At 33.6% G+C, this 21,995-nt stretch overlaps 1 long non-coding RNA gene across 2 annotated transcripts in view; it reads right to left on the minus strand.

Annotated features, from left to right (window-relative positions):
* LOC136840886 (uncharacterized) overlaps positions 1–21,995 on the minus strand; it is a 358,486-nt gene that overhangs the window by 52,081 nt on the left and 284,410 nt on the right. The window contains exon 3 of one of the 2 annotated variants that reach the window (XR_010853772.1): positions 5,316–5,349. The exons of the other annotated variant lie outside the window; for it this stretch is intronic. This is a non-coding gene — a long non-coding RNA (uncharacterized lncRNA). The remainder of the gene's footprint in view (positions 1–5,315; positions 5,350–21,995) is intronic. 2 annotated transcript variants of the gene reach the window in all.

Consider the following 21,995-nt stretch of genomic DNA (forward strand, 5'->3'; position numbering starts at 1 on the left):
CTCTCTCTCTCCAAGATAAATCCGAAGGGTCAGTAATTAATTCCCGACTCTTAAAGAGATCCGTGATGAATTTTACCGGTACCAGTACCAGTTGGTCCTCCCTCTTGTTTCATTACACAGAGAGAGAGAGAGAGTTCTCTTGACAGTGAAATTTCATGCTTTTATACATAAACATAAACACACACACACGCATCGCGTTTTTATTTATTTATTTTTTTTCGTTATGGATGATTTATCATTTACAATAAAATCACTAAACGAATAAACAGAGTAAATCTTCAATTTTTATTAGAGATTATATTTATAATTTTTCTTCTAGAGATTATATCTATAATTATGCACACAAGACTAATTAACATCGTATTGTCCGATTCGGCAGTCTTATCTTTCTCACTCAACCCCGCCTTCGGCAACCAAGAACTCTCCCTCTTTTAAAAGTTAACAACATTACTTAAACAAGTAAAAACTGCGCCGAAGTTTCTGCGGCGCAATCGTTTTCTGTACAGCGTATAATCAAGGCCACCGAAAATAGATCTATCTTTCGGTGGTCTCGGTATAATGCTGTATGTGCAGTGGCCCACGAAACTTTAACCACGGCCTGGTGGTGGCTTGGACTATATCGCTTCCAGATGCACGATTTTGGTTAATTTTAACCTTAACTAAAATAAAAAAAACTACTGAGGCTAGAGGGCTGCAATTTGGTATGTTTGATGAATAGAGGATGGATGATCAACATACCAATTTGCAGTCCTCTAGCCTCAGTAGTTTTTAAGATCTAAGGGCGGACAGAAAAACGTGCGAACGCACAGACAAAGCCGGCACAATAGTTTTCTTTTCAGAAAACTAACAGGAGTTGGATACCAATGTCTTTTCTCCTTTTTCAGCTTCTATTCTCCTAGAACAAAAATTGGCCTCTATCAAACATTCAAACAGCTTTTGTAGTTGTACAAAGTACCACCACAAATATCTTCACTTTTACAACCACAAGTGTGGACCCATTTTTATTTTTTATAACCCTTCCAGTTACCTGTCTCCTTACACCTAATTCAGTGTTATCTTTAAAAAATCTAAGAATCACTTACCAGGAGCTGATCCTCATACCGATCATTCCGGTCATCCTAAGTACCAGGGCCCACTAAGTATTTAATACCAAACCACCTTGCGTTTAAGGGGCACAGTAAAGTATATTAATAGTAAATATTTAAGGAGGGCAAGATAAATACAGAGGGCATTGGCAATGTTAGTTACAGCATAATAAAAACTGTGCCAAAGGTATTCCCTGACCACGCACAATAAATTGGAAAGTTCCTAAGTATATTTAAATTCTGTGATGAACTGCTTCGCAAAATTACATAATGATACTTGACCTTCGGCCTAGCAATAAATTCTTTTCAAGTGCCAGGAAGTGCAATAAATATAAACAGTCAATAATCATCTATTATTACATGGCACTGTCTCCCCTTACTTCGGGGGACGCCTTTATTCTCGTTATCATTCTTGTCAGACAATCTTACCAAGGTAACCTGGAGTGTTTACGTACAAAAAATTCCAGCAAATAGGCAATAGATACAAGTATATCTGATATGTTTAAATAAATAAATAAATAAATAATTATATATATATATATATATATATACATGGATATGTGTGTGCGTGTGTGTGTATGTATGTATGTATGTATGTATGTATGTATATGTATGCATGAATGCGAACGACTAAATATTATCTGTAAATATAATGCTTACAACTTATAATCTTCATCCTGTAAAACTGCTCATTATATGTATGTATGTATGTATGTATGTATGTATGTATGTATGTATGTATGTATGTATATATATATATATATATATATATATATATATATATATAATATATATATATGTATATATCTTCATCATTATATATTAGATCTTTTAACCCTGAGCAACACTTAAATGAATAAGGAAGTAAAATAACGGCCTCCCTTCGTCACCTTTATTAGACTGTCATCAAGAAGGTTAACACGAAAGGATGTCAGCTCTGCGCAAGGCCAGCGTTCTTATTTACTTCATGTCAAATTATATTCGTTCAAAAAGAAAAACATGTGAACAAGACTAACTTCAAAAAGAAAAAAAAAAGGACATTTCTGTAGTTTTCCATGAGAAAACTGCTGACGCCTCCGAAATGATGAACAGAATAGTCTGTAAGAGTCAACAAATACGCCTAACCGAAAACTTAATGAAATGGTTACAATTAAGTGAATATGGCAGCTATCATGTGTAATACAGAGTATACGCAAATTAAACAATTTATATGCATCAAAGAAGTGGGTGGTATGACCTTAGATTCATTAACTGGTTCATGGTTTATCTTTACAACTTACTTGAGAGAGAGAGAGAGAGAGAGAGAGAGAGAGAGAGAGAGAGAATGTAAATTCTTCGTAAAATTCAACTGCGACCATGTCCAAAACCATCACTTCACTCTCTCTCTCTCTCTCTCTCTCTCTCTCTCTCTCTCTAGGCCTGATTATCAACAGGAAACCAAACTGAAGAGAAGGGTATGTGGACCAAGAATGAGAAAAAAAAAATCAATGAAAAAAAGAAGATAACTTTCAAGGTCGACCACTCATCAGCAGCCTCGGTTCCTCCAATTTCACATCACTTCCACACTTAACTCGAGCACGTGTAACTCTGCGCCTAAATTGCATTTCAGAACACGCCAGTTTTAATATAAACGGTTTCATTGATCACACACACGTCATATTGGTCTGCCCAATGATTACCTTTTTAAATGAATGGCTGTTAAGTTTATTTTTATCCGCAGCGTTTCGGAAAAGCGGCCCAGCTTCATTCTACTGGCTCTACGCAATCTTGGCTGAAGCTGAACAAACCGGTTGTTCAATAACGAGAGCCAGGGTTATCAAGGGGTGCAGGGTGACATTTAGAACAATAAATAAAAAAAATTACATAAAAAATCCGGACATAAAGGAAGCCTGTACATGCGTAAAGAATTTCTAAAAAGTCAATGCCATCTCTAGGGGAGGGGCAAGAAAGTGAATGTGAATGTTTAAGCATTCAGTGATAAATGGAGTGTGAAGAGACAGTTTTATCCTATGCAATTTTGTTGTTGAAATTTAATAATAATAATAATAATAATAATAATAATAATAATAATAATAATAATAATAATAATAATCAATTTCAGTTATTGCTAAACACCGAGTAATCTTTTCTTAAGAAAAATCCCTGGAGGAATTTCATTGAACATAATAACTTTTCAAAATGCGCTTTGTCCGTTGTTTTCAATATTGATGTTTCCTATAGCCTTTTCTATTCTTGATCCTTCCTACGATCCTCTTTGCTCAACATTAATGACAGATATATCTGGGGATAAGTTGGTAAAGCCTGAGGATTTCCATTGCAAATATTCGACGCTGAACTTAACACTTCAAACTGAATTTGGTGTGCATCTGTTATTGTTATTTATACAACACATGTACGAAAATGCTCAAGAATTTTTATTACATACACAAGTGGCTCTTCTCATGTCATCTGCGTCTAATTCTAATAATCTTACCACAAGTATTCTATCATAAAAGTCCATCAAGTTTCAACATTACATTTTAATTTTAATTCCTTTATTATGTTATTATTCTCCTTTTCAAGATTTGAAACTATTCCTTTAAGTTTCCCAACTGTCTGAAACATAACAACAAAATCTATCCCATCGTCATCGTCATCATAATCCCATAATAACAGGGATTAACATTCCACGATTATAAAAAGTACCGTAAATCTCCTTAATTCCAACTAATCATTACCGTAATAGGGAACACAATGCACGACTTGGCGGGTGAAGAGCTTATTTCGGAGATACATAACGACTACAATTCTATAACTGTATTAGGGTCGTTTTCATTTCCCTCTAAATTTTAAAATGAAAGTTAACGTATGATATATATGTATGCACACATATGCGCGTAAGCATGTACATAATATACATACACCACACATATAACACCATAATATAATACATATATATATATATATATATATATATATATATATATATATATATATATATGTATGTATATATATACATATAAATATATATATATATATACATATAAATATATATATATATATATATATATATATATATATATATATATATATATATATATATATCTGAAGTGCTATTGCAAGATAAAGGGAAGATAACTGCAAGTACACGAGGATCAGTAAAGTGGCTCAGAAGGTGAGAGAAAAATAAGCCACATAATAAAAGGAGGGAGAAGGTAAATACAGAGTGAAAAATAATGAGCAAATGAATCTCAGAATAAAACAGGGCCGATGGAGAGCTGTCACGTGCCGATGGAGTGAGTATTTCGAGGATCTGCTGATTCTGATAGCACAATGCAGAGCTGGATGATGCAAGAGTGGAAGGGGTTGGAGCAAGTTTGAGAATACGTTTGGAAGTTGCAGCTATGGAGGTAAGGAGGTCAGCAGAGAGGCTGAAAAATGGGATTATGAATGAGATGTAGTGGAAAGGTGAATGTGTGATTAAGTGGCTGGCCAGGGTGTGTAAGGTGTGTCTGGAAGAGGGAAAGGTTCCTAAGATGAGCAATTATTCCTCTGTAAAAGGGCAAAAGTAATAGGAGACTGAATGAATGTTAGAGGAATATTTTGCTAGATTAAATCTTCAGATCTGATAGATACAAACAAATGAATTTGCTAGGTACAAAAAATTTTAAAAAATAACCAACAAAATCATTAACTCTACATCCTCAAAATAAGCCGGACAATCCTTTGTGAATGGGCATTTTCATATAGATTAAAACCGAATGCTTTGACATGGATGCCAGCAAACTTACACAATCCATTAATAACTTTTTTACATAGAAATTTTTTACATAGAACAGTCAACAAGCAAAAGCAACTGCTCTAATTGCAGATCAAAACACAACCTAATTTTTTATCTAGACCTCATTATACGCCGGACGCAATTATCATCAAAACTTTTAATGAATTTCGCCGGAGTCAAAAGGCATAGCCATGTCCGTCCATTGCATAGAAATAAAATTCAGACTTTTTTTTTACCTTTTTAATTCAGTGACATTTGGTCTGGAGAGAGAGAGAGAGAGAGTCCATGCTGCTAAAAATATACATTTTTACGGCAAAATTTCACTAGCAATCCTGACATTTTTATTAAAAGATTCTATTCGTAGAAAAAGGAAAATATAATAAGCCTCTCCATAATTAAGTAAATAGTAACTGGTATAAAAATTTTCTAATAAATATCAATTCACCGCAATTCATATCAGATATACTTACGAGTAATTACGAACGTATGCAGTAGTTTCAATACCTGAAAAGAAAAAAAGATTAATGATATACAGTCAAACACGGGTATAAATTATCATTTATATGAACATGCTGTCAATAACTATTAGGTCAGTGGCTCTGTAATTAATTAAAAGAGCTGTAATGACATGTCAAATTACGCTCGTAATTGAATGGTTCTTTGCTTAAATATGCAGTTAATATATTTTAGGTGTTTTTTGTGTGTAGTCACGATTTCATAATATATGTATAAATAAACTCTCATACCCGAAATCAATGAACACTTTTTGTATATTATATATATATATATATATATATATATATATATATATATATATATATATATATAATATATATATATATATATAATATATATATATATATATACATACATATACACAGTATATTTCTAACTCACATCACGATCAGACCCAGGTCTTTCAATTGAAGGCAAGGGCGCTGCCCACTTGTATGGCCTAGTGGGCGCCATATGCAATTGAAAAGACCTGGTTCTGATCCCTGATGAGTCAGAAACTATTTCTGTTCCACAGGTGATTGTGTGTTGATTATTTTCTATTTCTATATATATATATATATATATATATATATATATATATATATATATATATATATATATATATATATATATATTTAATTTAACTTCCACAACATTTCATGTGTCATACATTTACAAACGTACAATCCACCTTCATATTTTACGGACTCCCCAAGTCTCCTGGATATTTAAGTCCTTCTGTTCGAATACCTCTTCAGTGATGTAAGTTCCTCCCATTGCTTCCGGATGACAGGTTCCCTACCAACAGTAGTGCCTCCATGATCTTCCCGTGATCAAACGATTTAAAAAACACTTTGACCCAGTTCAGTTTTGCTAGCCGCTTTGCTACTCTCTCTCTCTCTCTCTCTCTCTCTCTCTCTCTCTCTCTCTCTATATATATATATATATATATATATATATATATATATATATATATATATATATATATATATATATATTCATCGTTACAACTCCAACCGTTTTTCCTTGTATCACATGCGTCGTTTATTTTCATCATTTTATAAGGGACAACCAACAACCCAGCTTTCAATTCATTTTAACACTTAAACACACTTTTCCTAACTGTTTAACTTCTCTGTGTCTCCCATTTATCACCCATTCAATCACTCTTACTCTGTATATACCATACACACATAGTTCATCGTTACAGCTTCAACCCTATTTTCCTTAAATCACACACGACATCTATTTTTTTTAAATCTATAAATGGCAACCAACAACCCTCCTTTCATTCCATTTTAACATTCCAAAAATTTTAACATACTCGTATATTACTGTGTGTTCCTCATTTCCATTTACCCTCATAACTTGCTTTATGCCCACGCTCACTTTTATCCTCTTACATTTACCTTCGAACTGTTTCGCCAGTCTCTGCAGTTTCTCTCTACTATTTCCAATCAAAATTACCTTCTACAAGCAGTCACTCCACACTCCAATCACAATCCCCTTTCTTATTCCACAAGTCTGACCTACATCTCTTTTCTCTGACTTCTCGTTAAATAACAATAGAGACCTTTTTTTCAGACCTACTTTCACATCAATCCAGTCAATCATTCTTTCTAGAAATGCTGACACTCACCTCGCCTCCATCATACAAGCTTTAATAGGTCTCACCAAATTAACTTCTACTTCATCCTCAGCCACCTATACCATGCATCTATGGAAATTTCTTCCATTTGTAACATAAAAAGCCTTTTCTCTTTATTCTCGAACTTCTTACGCAACTTTTTCACAATAAACACTTAATTCACTCGTCATTTTCTAAGACAAAACTGCTCTTTCCTCAACAATCAATGTGTCGCCTGTCTTAGTTTTGCAAGCAAAATCCTGCTGCGCAAGTTCTTGTGCCCATATCATTTTTACAGTTACCTTAATCAAGTTTACTCTTACTGTAAGGACAGTTATATCTCTAATTCATGCCTCTGGAACTTTGCCCCTCATCTGGAATTACCTTACAAACCCTAGTCAGCAACTCACTTTATCACCACCGTACCACTATAGTCTTTCCAGTTTTCTACAGGCTTCCTCTACCACTCGTGCATCATTCAAATCTACCTTTCTTCTAAATTAACACCCACACCCAACAACTTTTCAAAATATTCACTACATCAGCAGATCTCTTCATTAAATTTGTAATGAACTAACTAATGAAAATACCCAGTTTGCACAAACAAGTACACGGTATTTTGTTCCTTTCCTATTACACAATGAAGTTTTAATAAATGTACTTATAAGGCCTTCTCAATACAGTCTAAAGTAGATAAAAAGGAGCTCGATATTATTATTTTGTACTAATACACAGTCAAAAACCATCACTTTTCTTTTAAAACACTGTCTTAGCCAATACAAAAAGGTGAAATGGAGAATGGCACCAACCTCACTACCTTACCCGCTTCAAAAATCTAATCTCTTGATGGACATTCCAAGAACTTGGCGGGATCATTCCTTAAAGAGAGAATCATTGGAGGAAGAAACTTCCTGGAAACGAGAAGAGAGAAAAAAAAAAGGAAAAACGAGAATATCCAGCGGACGAACTTTTCAAAGAATATAACTTTCTTCCACGAAAACTTCCAAAGGCACTTTACAGAGTAGCCTTTAACTAGAGGTTCTCATGTTTCTTGCCAAGGTAAAAAAAAAATGTATGGAAATAATAAAAAAAAAAAAAAAAAAAAGGCGGGGGGAGGGATAAAGCGGTATTTCATGCAATCTCTTCAGATGTTGGGGCTCGCGTTGACAAACCATTACTTAGCCATTACTACTACATTGAAAAGAAATGACACGTTTGCTATCATACAAGTGAGAACTGAAATTTTTCAGCAATATGTAATATACTATATTGCATCCGTATATATATACATACGAGTATATAATATATGTATATATATATAGACATATGCAAATCATAATGAATATAAATTTCCAGTTTCAGCTCTTTCGCTGTTTACCTAATTTGGAACATAATTCAGTTTCAAGGCCACATAATGCCTGGCTCTCATCCGCATGCCTGAGTAATCAAATCTTCCCCCAAGTCTATTCGAGGATGCAAAACAGGTAAGCGCGCATTCCCATTAACCTCATGATCCCGTAATGATGTACATGTTTATGAAAGTAAAATGAAGTACCAGTCCACGTTACTAAATCCTAATAAAAGCCGCTGCGATAATCTGCGACACATAACGAGATCCGGGTCTCGGAGGAAATCCGGATAAATTTTAGTGTTATTTCGGTTTGACTTGACGTCATGTGGGGGTGACCTTGAAAAAGATGCAAAGAAAGTATAACTAGAGCAGTCAGCGTGTTGTTTCTTTTCAAGCATTCTTCTACTTAACAGTTCTTAAGCATATAAATAATTGGGATAAAAAGCATCTTCATCTTTTACAATTTAAAATATTGTTTTTAATCTATTCACTTCTGATACCGATAACATTAATTCTATTCTTTCCAGGAGTGTTGACTGTTTTCTCCTGGGTTCAAGTTCACTCCTTTTTCTTCCCCCTTCTTTCGTTTTCAAATTGGATTTTAAGTTATCTGCTCTTGGAGCCTTCATAAAACACACAAAACACAGTATGTACTTTTTTTTTCACCAAATTCCCTTTCCCCTTTGGAGGGTGCATCGCCGGAAGAGTACAGCTTCCTGTTTTTCAGGCAGTACTTAGGGATGAGGTTGGTTGTCTCAAAACGGACCTTTCCTGGATAGTGACCCCCAAGGGTTTTTGGGGGTCGTTATCTAGGACCAATATTTCTTGGGTGTCATTATCTTCATGATATTTACAGTCTTTTGTTTATGTTTTTATGGTAATCCCCAACGGCCTTGTACTAAACACGCCCCAAAAGTGGATACCTACTGGGCTAAAATCCCTTGGGGGTCACTATCTAGGAAAGATCTCTCAAAACCTTTCTCTTGACTGACAGACACTACACAAGCACACATTTTACAACTGTGAGGGATGGTGGGCAACAAAGGGGAACTAATTTCGTGAACTAAGATCGGCAACACGAAGCCAATTTATATATTATATACATATATATACGTATATACACACATGTGTGTGTGATATTAAGCTACAAACACCGTTATCTCTTACCATAGAATTTCCTATACCTTGGGAATAACTTACACCCAAAAGATATTAAAACTGATTGGAGCTTCTACACAAAAAGGATTCGAACCTGGGCCTTTAATTTAGAAATAACTATAAACAGTCGAAAAAAAAGCTCTTGACCACTCAGCCATATCGCTGCACCACCTTTTACACCCAAGAATGGTCTTTTACTATGACATACCAATATAACAACTAAACGGAAACTGAAAATATATCTATTGTATTCATATTTTAGTGTTATGACGTAATTTTGTCCTCCTAGTCGGCTGAGAAAATATTGGATAACCGCCCTTAAACATTAAAATTCCATTTAGTATGCAATCTTCCTTTGCTTAATTCCTGTTATTAGCCAACTTATTCTTCATTCCTTTAACCATCACTTTCAATGCTTATACATACGCTTCATGGTACATTTATCTTTTTCTTTAATGTTGTTTAATTGGCAACATAAATATTGTAATATTCATTTTCTTGGCTACATAAATACTGTAATATTCAAAGTTCCCTGGCAACATAAATATTGTAATATTCAAAGTTTCTTGGCAACATAAATATTGTAATATTCAAAGTTTCTTGGCAACATAAATATTGTTACATTCAGTTTCTTGGCAACGTAAATATTGTAATACTCAAAGTGTCGCCATAACTGAAATCTGAACTTAAAAAATATAAGGACAGTCTACGAACAACTCAAAACAATCAATATCAGAGCCACAAAGGTAACAAGTGAGTATGACTCGTTCCTACGTTTTACACTGGTCTTTCCACCTCGTTCAGATGGGCAAGCCCCAATATTTCTTCAGTCCCAAAACCTAGAAACCTGTATCCACTCCAAAGTGAGGCCGGTCCAAGCACTTTTTTCACAGTTTCGGCCTGTTTAAGAAGTCATCACTTCTTCGGGGATTATACCCTCTGTATTTTCTTTTCAAGGCCTGGCCTAAAGAAAGAATTGCGTCGTTGGTCCCAGTGACCTTAAGTTCATTCATGAAAATAAAAACAAAACGAAAAAGTGCCATTCCATCAAGACCTTCACTTACAGAGAAAAAACAAACTGCCATTCCGTCAAACTAAATAACGAAAAATAAGCAAGTTCTTTTCATTAGCTCGTAAGTGGTCACCTCTTCCGAGCTATGAAGTGTTGTGAGAGGAACCAGTATTTCCCAGCGATCTCGGTGCAGAGAAAGCAACGGCATAACAAAAGAAAGACCACATAGAGATACATCTACGACGAACACACTCGTGTTACACGAGCCAAGGATATCTGTTTGTATTACTGTTACCACCATCAGATCTCATGTCGTACAGAATTTATATTTTGTTCCTCTGTTTCACTTGCCGTTTTATCGAATTGTGCATTTGTACTTTATATTTAAAACACATACACACACACACAGATAGAATTTTAATTTTGTTCCTTCGCTTGCCATTTTATTGAATTGTGCATTTGAACTTTATACTTAAAACGCACACACACACACAGATAGAATTTATATTTTGTTCCTTCACGTGCCATTTTATTGAATTGTGCATTTGAACTTTATACTTAAAACACACACACACGCACACACAGATAGAATTTATATTTTGTTCCTTCGCTTGATATTTTATCGAATTGTGCAGATGAACTTTATACTGTAAAACACACACGCACAGATAAATTATAGACAAACCGAAAAAATATATATTGCCAGCATCAACCGTAAGCAATGACAAATTTCAACAAATCTCCCTCCCAAAGACAGCAAAAACTCAATAATAATAAGATAATGGTCAAAAAGCTACAAACAGTTGGCAAGGTTTAAGGTCGGACCTTTCCCAGAAGATAAATAAAACGTTTCTTGGCATCCCTTCGTGGTATATGACTGAGTCGTCAACTGAATCATGTTGGTCCTGATGTTTCTGAATTAAAAAAAAAAATGTAATGACTAGTTTGACGTATATCAGAGTTACACTGATTTTCTTTCTTTATGGACGTATTGTCATACAACTACATCATAGCCTGTAACTGCGACTAATATTGCTTAAATACATTTGTTGTTCTGAAAATGTAAAGAAAAAAAGTCGTATTTAACAATATTAACGATAATGAGAAAATTACAATTAATCGAAGAACGATATCAGGTCTTTAACATGAATGTATGTGGGAAATTTAATCCTTGTTTTTATACTACCCCATTTTGATCTGAAAATTAATAAAAAAAATTAGTAATTAATGCACCTCCTAATTATTTCAGACATATCAACGTACCAGCAATGCATGAAATGTGCTGGATAACTTTACCTTTTATCTCAACACGGTGATATTCTTAACCAACAAGTACATATTCCAAATTTCAATCGAATTTTTGATGATTTGGCTCCAATTAACGACCCCAGTACCAACGCGCGTTTAATTATATTTTCAGAAAATTATTTTTAGTTTGCTTGGCCACTGAAAATGATAGGTAATTCAAGTTTCAAAATTAAGTTCCGACACAAAAAATTTCTTTCCAAGTAAACCACGATATAATTTCAAGGGAATTCTATGCTATATATTTTTGCACCGATATAACTACGCTAAAATACAATTTGCATATAATTCCTAGGCTGGAACAACAAATTCACTTGATGTAAAAAGAAATGAAGGAATTTCTTATTTAAACTTAAATCAATATGGTAGAGGAATGGTAGAGGATGTACATGGCACAATAAGGGAAAATTATATGAATAATTGAGTAACTACCAACTCAATAGACCAAATAATACATATGAAAACAAAAATGACGGAGCCAAACAAACAAACAAAAACAGTAACAACTAAAAGCGGAGTGCCAGTGGTTCAAAAGAAGCTTAATTTTAAGTAGCCGAAGGCAGGACTCTATATAAGGGAACAGCCTGCTACCGAGCTCTGGACGGGCATTTTCTAGTTATCTTTGAAAAACTAAGTTTGTTTTTATTTTATCATTCCTTTTCTTCTCCAGCCATATTCTATGGTTAATAATAAATGGTTTTTCCTTGTTCATTTATTAGGAACAACAGTAAAATCATTTAAACGCTTTTATTCATACGCAACTTTTACGTCACTTGGAAATAAGAAAGTGTCTCTCTATTTTTTCCGAAATCATGAATAATAATAATAATAATAATAATAATAATAATAATAATAATAATAAGAAGAAGAAGAAAGAAGAAGAGAGAAGAGAGAGAGAGAGAGAGAGAGAGAGAGAGAGAAGAAGAGAGAGAGATTTTATGAGCAAACAAAACTACAGAGAGAGGATTCTTCCGTTAGAATCTTTCTCCTCACCAGTAGGTCGACAACAGAACTGACGTCCGGACTTATCTGATTGGAGTTTTCCCTGTAATCTGACTTGCTTATCCCGTGGAAAAACAACCTTCATCCTTCCCTTGGATGAAAAACGAAGGGTCGCTCCTCTGTACGGACGTGTGTGAGTAAACATATCTGCTTACCCCTACGATTAACATCAGTGAAATCTGTTTTTTCCTCTGGAAGAATATGAACTACCTTATCACTTTCTCTTCCTGTCAATTTGACAGAAGATAATTTTTTTTTTTTTGCAAATAAATACAGACGAACCTTAGGCATGACCAATATATCTATCAATAAAAGATAAAACAATATTTCTCTCAATTAAAAGATAAAACAATATCTCTCTCAATAAAAGAAAAAAAAATGTTTCTCTCAATAAAAGATAAAACAATATTTCTATCAATTAAAAGATAAAACAATATCTCTCTCAATAAGATAAAATAATGTTTCTCTCAATAAAAGATAAAACAATATCTCTCTCAATTAAAAGAGAAAACAACATTTCTCTCAATAAACGATAAAACAATATTTCTCTCAATAAAAGATAAAACAATACTTCTCTCAATAAAAGATAAAACAATATTTCTCTCAATACAAGATAAAACAATATTTCTCTCAATAAAAGATAAAACAATATTTCTCTCAATATAAGACAAGATAATATGTCTCTATATAAAGACTAAAATAAAAGACCGCAGAGGATTTTATTGCGGTGTATGTAATAGCTTACCTACACCGCAATAAAATACTAGAATAAAACATATCCAATGAAACCTCAGAAGAAAATAAAAATAAAACAGCTAAGCTTAAAAAAAAGAAAAACAAAGCAACTAAGCTTTAATAAAACAAAACGGCTAAGCTTTAAGAATGAAAAAGATAAAAACAAAACAGCTCCGCTTTAAAAAGAAAAAAGAAAAACAAAAGAGCTAAGCTTTAAAAAAAAGCTAGGCTGTAAAAAGAAAAAAAAAAAAAAGCTAAGCTTTAAAAAGAAAAAACAAAACAGCTAAGCTTTAAAAAATAAAAACAAAACAGCTCAGCTTTAAAAAATAAAAAAATAAAACAAAACAGCTACGCTTTAAAAAGAAAAAAATAAAAACAAAACAGCTCAGCTTTAAAAGAAAAAAAAACAAAACAGCTAAGCTTTAAAAAAGAAAAACAAAACAGCTCAGCTTTAAACAGAAAAAAGAAAAACAAAACAGCTAAGCTTTAAAAAGAAAAAAACAAAAACAAAACAGCTCAGCTTTAAAAAGAAAAAAGAAAAATAAAATAGCTACGCTTTAAAAATAAAAACAAAACAGTTCAGCTTTAAAAAGAAAAAAAAAAAACAAAACAGCTAAGGTTTAAAAAAAAGGATTAACAAAACAGCTAAGTTTTAAAAATAAAAAATAAAAACAAAACAGCTAAGCTTCAAAAAGAAAAATATAAAAACAAAACAGCTCAGCTTTAAAAAAAGAAAAAAAAAACAAAACAGCTATGCTTTAAAAAAAAAAAACAGGTAAGCTTTAAAAAGGAGAAAAAAAAAACAAAACAGCTCAGCTTTAAAAAGAAAAAAAGCAAAAACCAAGCAGCTAAGCTTTAAAAAGAAAAATATAAAACAAAACAGCTCAGCTTAAAAAAAAAGAAAAACAAAACGGGTAAGCTTTAAAAAGAAAAAAGATAACCTTTAGAAAAAGAAAAAAAGAAAAACAAAACAGCTAAGCTTTACAAAAGAAAAAAAAGAAAACAATGCAGCTAAGGTTTAAAAAGAAAAAGAAAAACAAAACAGCTCATCTTTAAAAAGAAAAAAATAAAAACAGAACAGCTAAGCTTTAAAAAGAAAAAAGAAAAATAAAACAGCTCAGCTTTAAAAATAAAAAATAAAAATAAAACAGCTAAGCTTTAAAAAGAAAAAAGAAAAACAAACCAGCTAAGCTTAAAAAAGAAAAAAGAAAGCCAAAACAGCTAAGCTTTATAAAGAAAAAAGGAAAAAAGCTAAGCTTTGAAAAAAAAAAAACTTGGAAAGGAGACTGAATGACTAGCAGATGAAGCATCACATCACCTGGAGAGGCACAAACAACCGCACACCGCAAACCAAATGAAGCAGGCATCTTTTTCCGAAACAACAATCTATTCATGGCCTCTGCTTCAAACAAGCTAAAACCAGCAAAAACCAGACCGCAATAACCTTCTCTGGAGAGAAAAAAAAAAAAAAAAAAAGAAACACCGCCAGGCAACAAAATTACTTACGAGAGAGAGAGAGAGAGAGAGAAGAGAGAGAGAGAGAGAGAGAGAGGAGAGAGAAAGAGAGAGAGAGAGAGAGAGATCCCCTTCTCTGGAGAGAGAGCTAGAGAAGAAACAAGAAAACACCGCCAGGCAACAAAATTACTTATGGGAGAGAGAGAGAGAGAGAGAGAGAGAGAGAGAGAAGGGGGGAATGGGAAGGAATAGTGGAGTGGGTGGGGTGGAGGCGATAAGGCAAGGAACTAAGCGGAGAAAGAATAAATGCTACAGCTACAATAAAAAGAATAAAAAGAAGAGAGGCAAATGCAAAAAATTGGGAAGCTAAGGCACAAGAGCTCAGAATCAAGAAAAAAATTAAATAAATAAATAAATTAAGAAAGGTTCAGAAATGAGGACCCAGGATGTGATCAGGATGTGCCGATACAAAAGCAATACCTATGAACTGAACTGAACTGAACCAAACTGCATCATAACCGGTATAGAAGTGAATTATGAAGATTACTCATGAGGTCGTGACATCTGCATGCTGTGTTCTTGACGAAATTCAATCTTTATTCTTTGGAGTAAAATTGCCTGGGAAATAGCGAATAACTACTATGAACACTGAAACTGATTGATTTCCTACACTATGACTGCCTAGATTTAATGAATTTCATAAATACCGAAAACGAACGAGTAACAAAAAAAGAAGTGCACAAAATCCTACTGCCCTTGACAGGTAATTGCCTTCAAAATTATCTGATCAACACTAATGACCTTGAAACAGGAAATGAAACGTAGTAACCAAGTTTGGTCTTGAATGAGTGAACTATTTTTCATATCTTTTTTTTTTTTTTTTACCATAGCCACGCTACACGAGGCAAGAAACCGATCAGAAAGAGAGACACTTGATATACAGAGTATATACTGTAAACATGTATATATATGTATATATATATACATATATATATATGTATATATATGTATATATATGTATGTATATATATATATATATATATATATATATATATATATATAGATATATATATATATATATATATATATATATATATATATACATATATATATATATATGTATGTACACCAGACTGCATTATGGAAAATGAATCTATAGCATCACCAAATACTAAACCTAAACTCTCTCTTTCTCTCTCTCTCTCTCTCTCTCTCTCTTGTACTGAGATGTACAGCACTAGCACGTGCTGATGAAGGCAACATACTATGAAAATCCTTTCCTCACTTTGACCATCCACTACCCCCACGACTGTAGACTTTTCACCATACAGCCTGATTTGACTCGGGCACCTAACACGGACCCATTTTTATCCCCTGGATACCATTTACATACCATAAAACCCCATTATGATCTCTTAAGGTTCGCACCGCTAGGATTTTCTCAGATTGGATAATCTCTGAATTTATATTACTTATATAACAGCGCGGTTTGTTGAGAAATCTCCCGTTTAGAGCACCCGATATATTTACTCCCGTACCATATCACCTTCATCTGCTGTTACTGTCCTGATTATATACGGTGACACTAATTCGAGTTCAATTTAATTTTAAACAAGTTTTCTGAGAAATATCCCTGAAGGCTTCACGTCAAAGTATTGGCTCGTAGTAGCCACTATACATCCTAGTTACATTTTTTTTCGCATCTCCCTCTTTCTTTAGTGAAATTGCATCACCTTCATACGAACCAATTTGAAATGAAACGCAAAAAATAAAATTTTGTAAATTACATTCTAGGGCGTTCTATACTACTTACGGTAACCTAACGAAGTGAAGCCCATTTAAAATTGTTAACTGGCCAAGATGATTTAAAATTGTTAACTGGCCAAGAAGATTTCAAATTGTTAACCGGCCAAGAAGATTTAAAATTGTTAACTGGCCAAGAAGATTTAAAATTGTTAACTGGCCGAGAAGATTAAGTTTATCTGATGCGCACTTGTTAGAGGGGTATTTGCGTTCTAGTCAAGTTAGATGAACTACCAGATCTCTTGACAGATGGATATCGGCGGCTCTCTGAGATTGACAGCCAAACGTTGACATGAGTTTGGAGGGACGTTGTTGTTGCCAAGCATTGCATACACTGAGGCATAGATGCAGAGAGAGAGAGAGAGATTATGTTAGAATAAGGCCCCTTGTTGCGTATTATTATTATTATTATGAAATAACGCTGGTTATTTCATAAAGAATAATGGCCAAGCATGGCATATATTGAGACATAAATACCGCCACAGAGAGAGAGAGAGAGAGAGAGAGACAATGTGATTATCTTTGAATAACGTCATAAAGGTATCTTCATTAAAAAAAATAACGCTAGTTATTAATATTATATGTACGATACCCGTAAACTATTATTTTAAAATAGACCTACAATATCATTACTAAATTCCTCCTCCATAAACAAGACAACGAAAATGATACGAACCCATTTACAACCCAGTACGCCAGAAGCAGTTGTCTTGACAACGCAAAACCTCAACTACAGTCATCATACTAAACAGAGTTTCTATATTTACTAACAAAGGCCTTGTCATTCATCAAATAAATAAGGCTCTTGGATATACCAGAGTTGAGTTTTATATAATAATAACTAGTCCTTCCACTCGAAGACAGACAATCTCTCACTGAGAATTGCCTCTGACTGAAAATGAGGAAATAATGAATAACGTCTCCAGGGAGATACATAAATATCCCACGTCTGTAATCTAAGAGGATGCATAAATATCAAATAAATAAGGCTCTTGGATATACCAGAGTTGAGTTTTATATAATAATAACTCGTCCTTCCACTCGAAGACAGACAATCTCTCACTGAGAATTGCCTCTGACTGAAAATGAGGAAATAATGAATAACGTCTCCAGGGAGATACATAAATATCCCACGTCTGTAATCTAAGAGGATGCATAAATATCCCACGTCAGTACTCTAGGGGGATACATAAATAGCACGCGTCAGTAATCTCGGCATACAAGATTCTTCAACTTCAAAAATGCCGGGAATTTAGTTTAATCTTTTCGATTACGTGGTTGTCTACACACAAGAGAAAGCAATCCGTTTACCCTTTTCAAGTGGCTTCGTAATTCAAAATTATACATTGAGTATTTAATTACAACATGCAAACAATCGTATAAGATTATACGCCATACATACACACAAACATACAAGCAGCTATACATTTAGAGCAAATTACATTATTCGCCTCATACAAAAGGTCTTTCGATGCTCTGACCAATGCAACGAATGGAGAATTATCCAGAAAAATAGATAACCTATCCAAAATATCATAACGCAAAACAATCACATAAATAAATAATTACCTAACTGACCTACAGTAAATTCAGAGAGAGAGAAGAGAGAGAGAGAGAGAGAGAGAGAGAGAGAGAGAGAGAGAGAATTTTCTTGAAATTTTTAACAACAGAGGGGGAGGCCTGTTCGTGATATTGTGAGGTCGGTTCAGGACGATTCTTAGTATGAGACATAAGTACCATTAAGTCGGTACTTACGTACATGACTCTTGTCAGTCCTTTATTACTGGGAGATAATGTACGGGTAACCATTCTGCATCTGCAAGAGGATCTGCACTGCACGAAGCTGTTACTGGGCAATAAGGCGCTGGCTAGTCCTTATTCTGGAAGAATCCAGCAAATTAAAGTCCAGTCAGTAGAAGTTACTGGCGCTGGATATTAAGGTGCCCGAAGTCCATGCAACTAAGGTAGAAAGCATAACACTAGTTATTTCGCAATAATAATTTAGTTTCAGAAGTACTGCGTTTTCATATACTGTCATCTCCGTAAGACAGAGAGAGAGAGAGAGAGAGAGAGAGAGAGAGAGAGAGAGAGAGAGAGAGAGAGAAATGGGGGGACAATGGACGGTTTCTGTATATATAAGAAATTAATTTGAATAATGTACATATATATACATATGTATAATATCTATTACACACATATATATACACACACACACACACACACACACACACATATATATATATATATATATATATATATATATATATATATATATATATGTGTGTGTGTATAATCTTTCTGTTAACTTTGCTTTGTACTCGTAACGTCAAAAAAAAGTTAATGAAAACACCTCTAAGCCAAAAATGAATACTCACCATCGTTACATGAAACTGTAACCAGTCATAGTTTTCAAAAGCAAAATCTACATGACTCGTTTCATGAGAGAATTCAATTATATCCCTTGCACCTACATACCGACTCTTATCCTCACGAAAAAGTCCCATGATTCATAGTAACACGAGGAAATCCTAACAGGTTTTGGCCAAGGGTTTTACCAATTCCCCCCACCCTCCACCCCCGCCCCAACTCCCGCGAGGAAACCAAAACGAGTCAAATCATCGAGATGATCATGATCCGAGAATAGAACAGTGTCAGCTGAGTTTCCTCTTGACAGACAAATGGCTCTATGATAGCTGTGCAATGTGAACTTCCTAAGAAATGTTTTTCTAAAAATAAAAATGAGATACTCCATTTCCTTTATTCCGAAACAAAAAAAATCAGGCTTCAATTTGAAATAAAAAAAACATGACTTCATGAGATAGCAAGAAAACAATCAATGCCACATTCAGTCTTTTAACTAATGAACCTAAAATGAAACCCTCGTGAAAAAAGAAACTTAACTGTATATTATATCGAGAAAACAGTCAATGCCGCGTTCTCTCTTAACTAATAAAACCCTTATGAAAAAGAGTTGCCACAACTTGATTTCCATGAATCCTCATTATTAAAGATGAAAAGGTTGTCATTAATTCAAGATGAATAAATATAAAATCATTCCCGATACTTTCAATGTATCGACTTCCCAAGTGACATACGATATCCTGGATACTTCGAGTACCAAATTACAGCACTAACAAGAATACGTAATTGTACGACATCAGCTGAAGATTAAGGCAATTACCCTAAAAAGGGAGGATGAAAACTGTTCCATGAGAGAGAGAGAGAGAGAGAGAGAGAGAGAGAGAGAGAGAGAGAGAGAGAGAGAGAGAGCTAAACACTGATACGACTGCATAAATACTTTATACAAAACAAAAAAAAATTATTATAACGAAAATAGGTTGACAAGAATGCAGAATATGAAGAAAGCTTAAACAACCGATAAAGAAATAAAACACCGCCGACATCACTACACATTTTAAAATAAACTGCAACAAAGCAGAAGAAAATAAAAGGACATACAACAACATGCCCACTATATGCGAAATAAAGGACAGAAAAAAAAAAAAAAAAGAGGGATCGACCCTCTATCCAGAGTAACCCGAGAGGACTATGCATAAGACAATGAAGGAAGAATAAGAAGACGAATAAGAAGAATATGAGTTACCAAACACTCTTTCTATCTTAAGTTCAAGGTCATCATTTAATCTTGGGTGGCGTCTGAGTGACGAGAGAAGGAGCCCCTGCCTTGGGTATATTATTATGCAGACATGGTATATGTAGGGAAGACCCTACTAGCCTGGGTACTAAGGATTCGCATAAAGTGATACAGTGCTATCGAATACCCAGCTATTTAACATAAATATAACTGAAAATATTTATGCCAAAGGTGTACATAAAAAGTATTTTCACTTCCGTGTATTAAACAGGAATATCTGTCACTGCTAGGAGTAACATGTATTTCTTTTTCCATTCTACTTTTCTCTTCATATCCATCCTAAGGGGGGTAACTAACTGTATTGCTTTCTGCATCTGACTTTTTCATCCCGTTTTATCTTCGGTTTCTTACCACGTCTCTGTCCAATTCTTTTGTTTTCTTTACCTTGCCCCAGTTTTCAACTCTAATTCAGTAACAAATCCTTTAGACGAACCCGGTTAGGGTATCAGAATATAACTCGATGCTCTCGTGAAACAAATTTATAATAATAATAATAATAATAATAATAATAATAACAATAATAATAATAATAAACTATAATAATAATAATAAACTTTGCTCACATTTATTTGTATATTTAACTTATACTCTATTGGAACACACTCATATATATGTGTATATAATATATTATATAATATACATGTATATATAAACATACATATATACACATGTATATATATTATATATATTATATATATATATATATATATATATTATATATATACATATATATATATATATATATATATATATATATATATATATATATATATATATATATATATATATACTATATATATGCCCTGTAAGTTCAAAGTAACTGGAATAAGGTGCTGACCAAACCGATGTAATCTTAGCAACAAACTTCCACACAGCAACATTAGATATGAGCGGCATGATCAAAATATGAGAGGCAGAACTTGACTTTAGCTCAGACAACAGTCATTTAATGACACCGAAAGGCAACATCCCTAAATTTCGGGATGCACTCTTCGGAAAGTAAAGCAGCTAAACCAAAACCTTCTTAAATCTAACTTACAATTTATACACATATGCACTTTTAAAAGTCAAATTTCATCTTTAATGATCTCTGGTGGTAAGTGAATTTGTTTCAGTTTGTTATTTGAGTATTTAAAGTTAACGACGAAATAAGTTCACAGGGAGCAGATGATTTTTGGTATTATGCGCTTGCACACACAAACGCATATATATATATATATATATATATATATATATATATATATATATATATATATATATATATATATATATATATATGTATGAATGTCTTTTCCTGTAATACTACAGTGTAATATGAATATAAGAAGGCCCATAAAATACTATTTAAACGTTGAAACCATATATTTCAGGCACTTGCTTCTGTGCCCCTGTTCACTGGTTAGAATATGGACAGAGAAATGTTACAAGGGTATATATACAAAACATAAAGGTGTGGCCTTAAGGCTCCGATGGTATGAACAGGGGCACAGAAGCAAGTGCCCTGAAATATATGGTTTCAACGTTTAAATAGTATTTTATGGGCCTTCTTATA

The sequence above is a fragment of the Macrobrachium rosenbergii genome, chromosome 8 (assembly GCF_040412425.1).
Source record: "Macrobrachium rosenbergii isolate ZJJX-2024 chromosome 8, ASM4041242v1, whole genome shotgun sequence".
NCBI classification, from domain to species: domain Eukaryota; kingdom Metazoa; phylum Arthropoda; class Malacostraca; order Decapoda; family Palaemonidae; genus Macrobrachium; species Macrobrachium rosenbergii.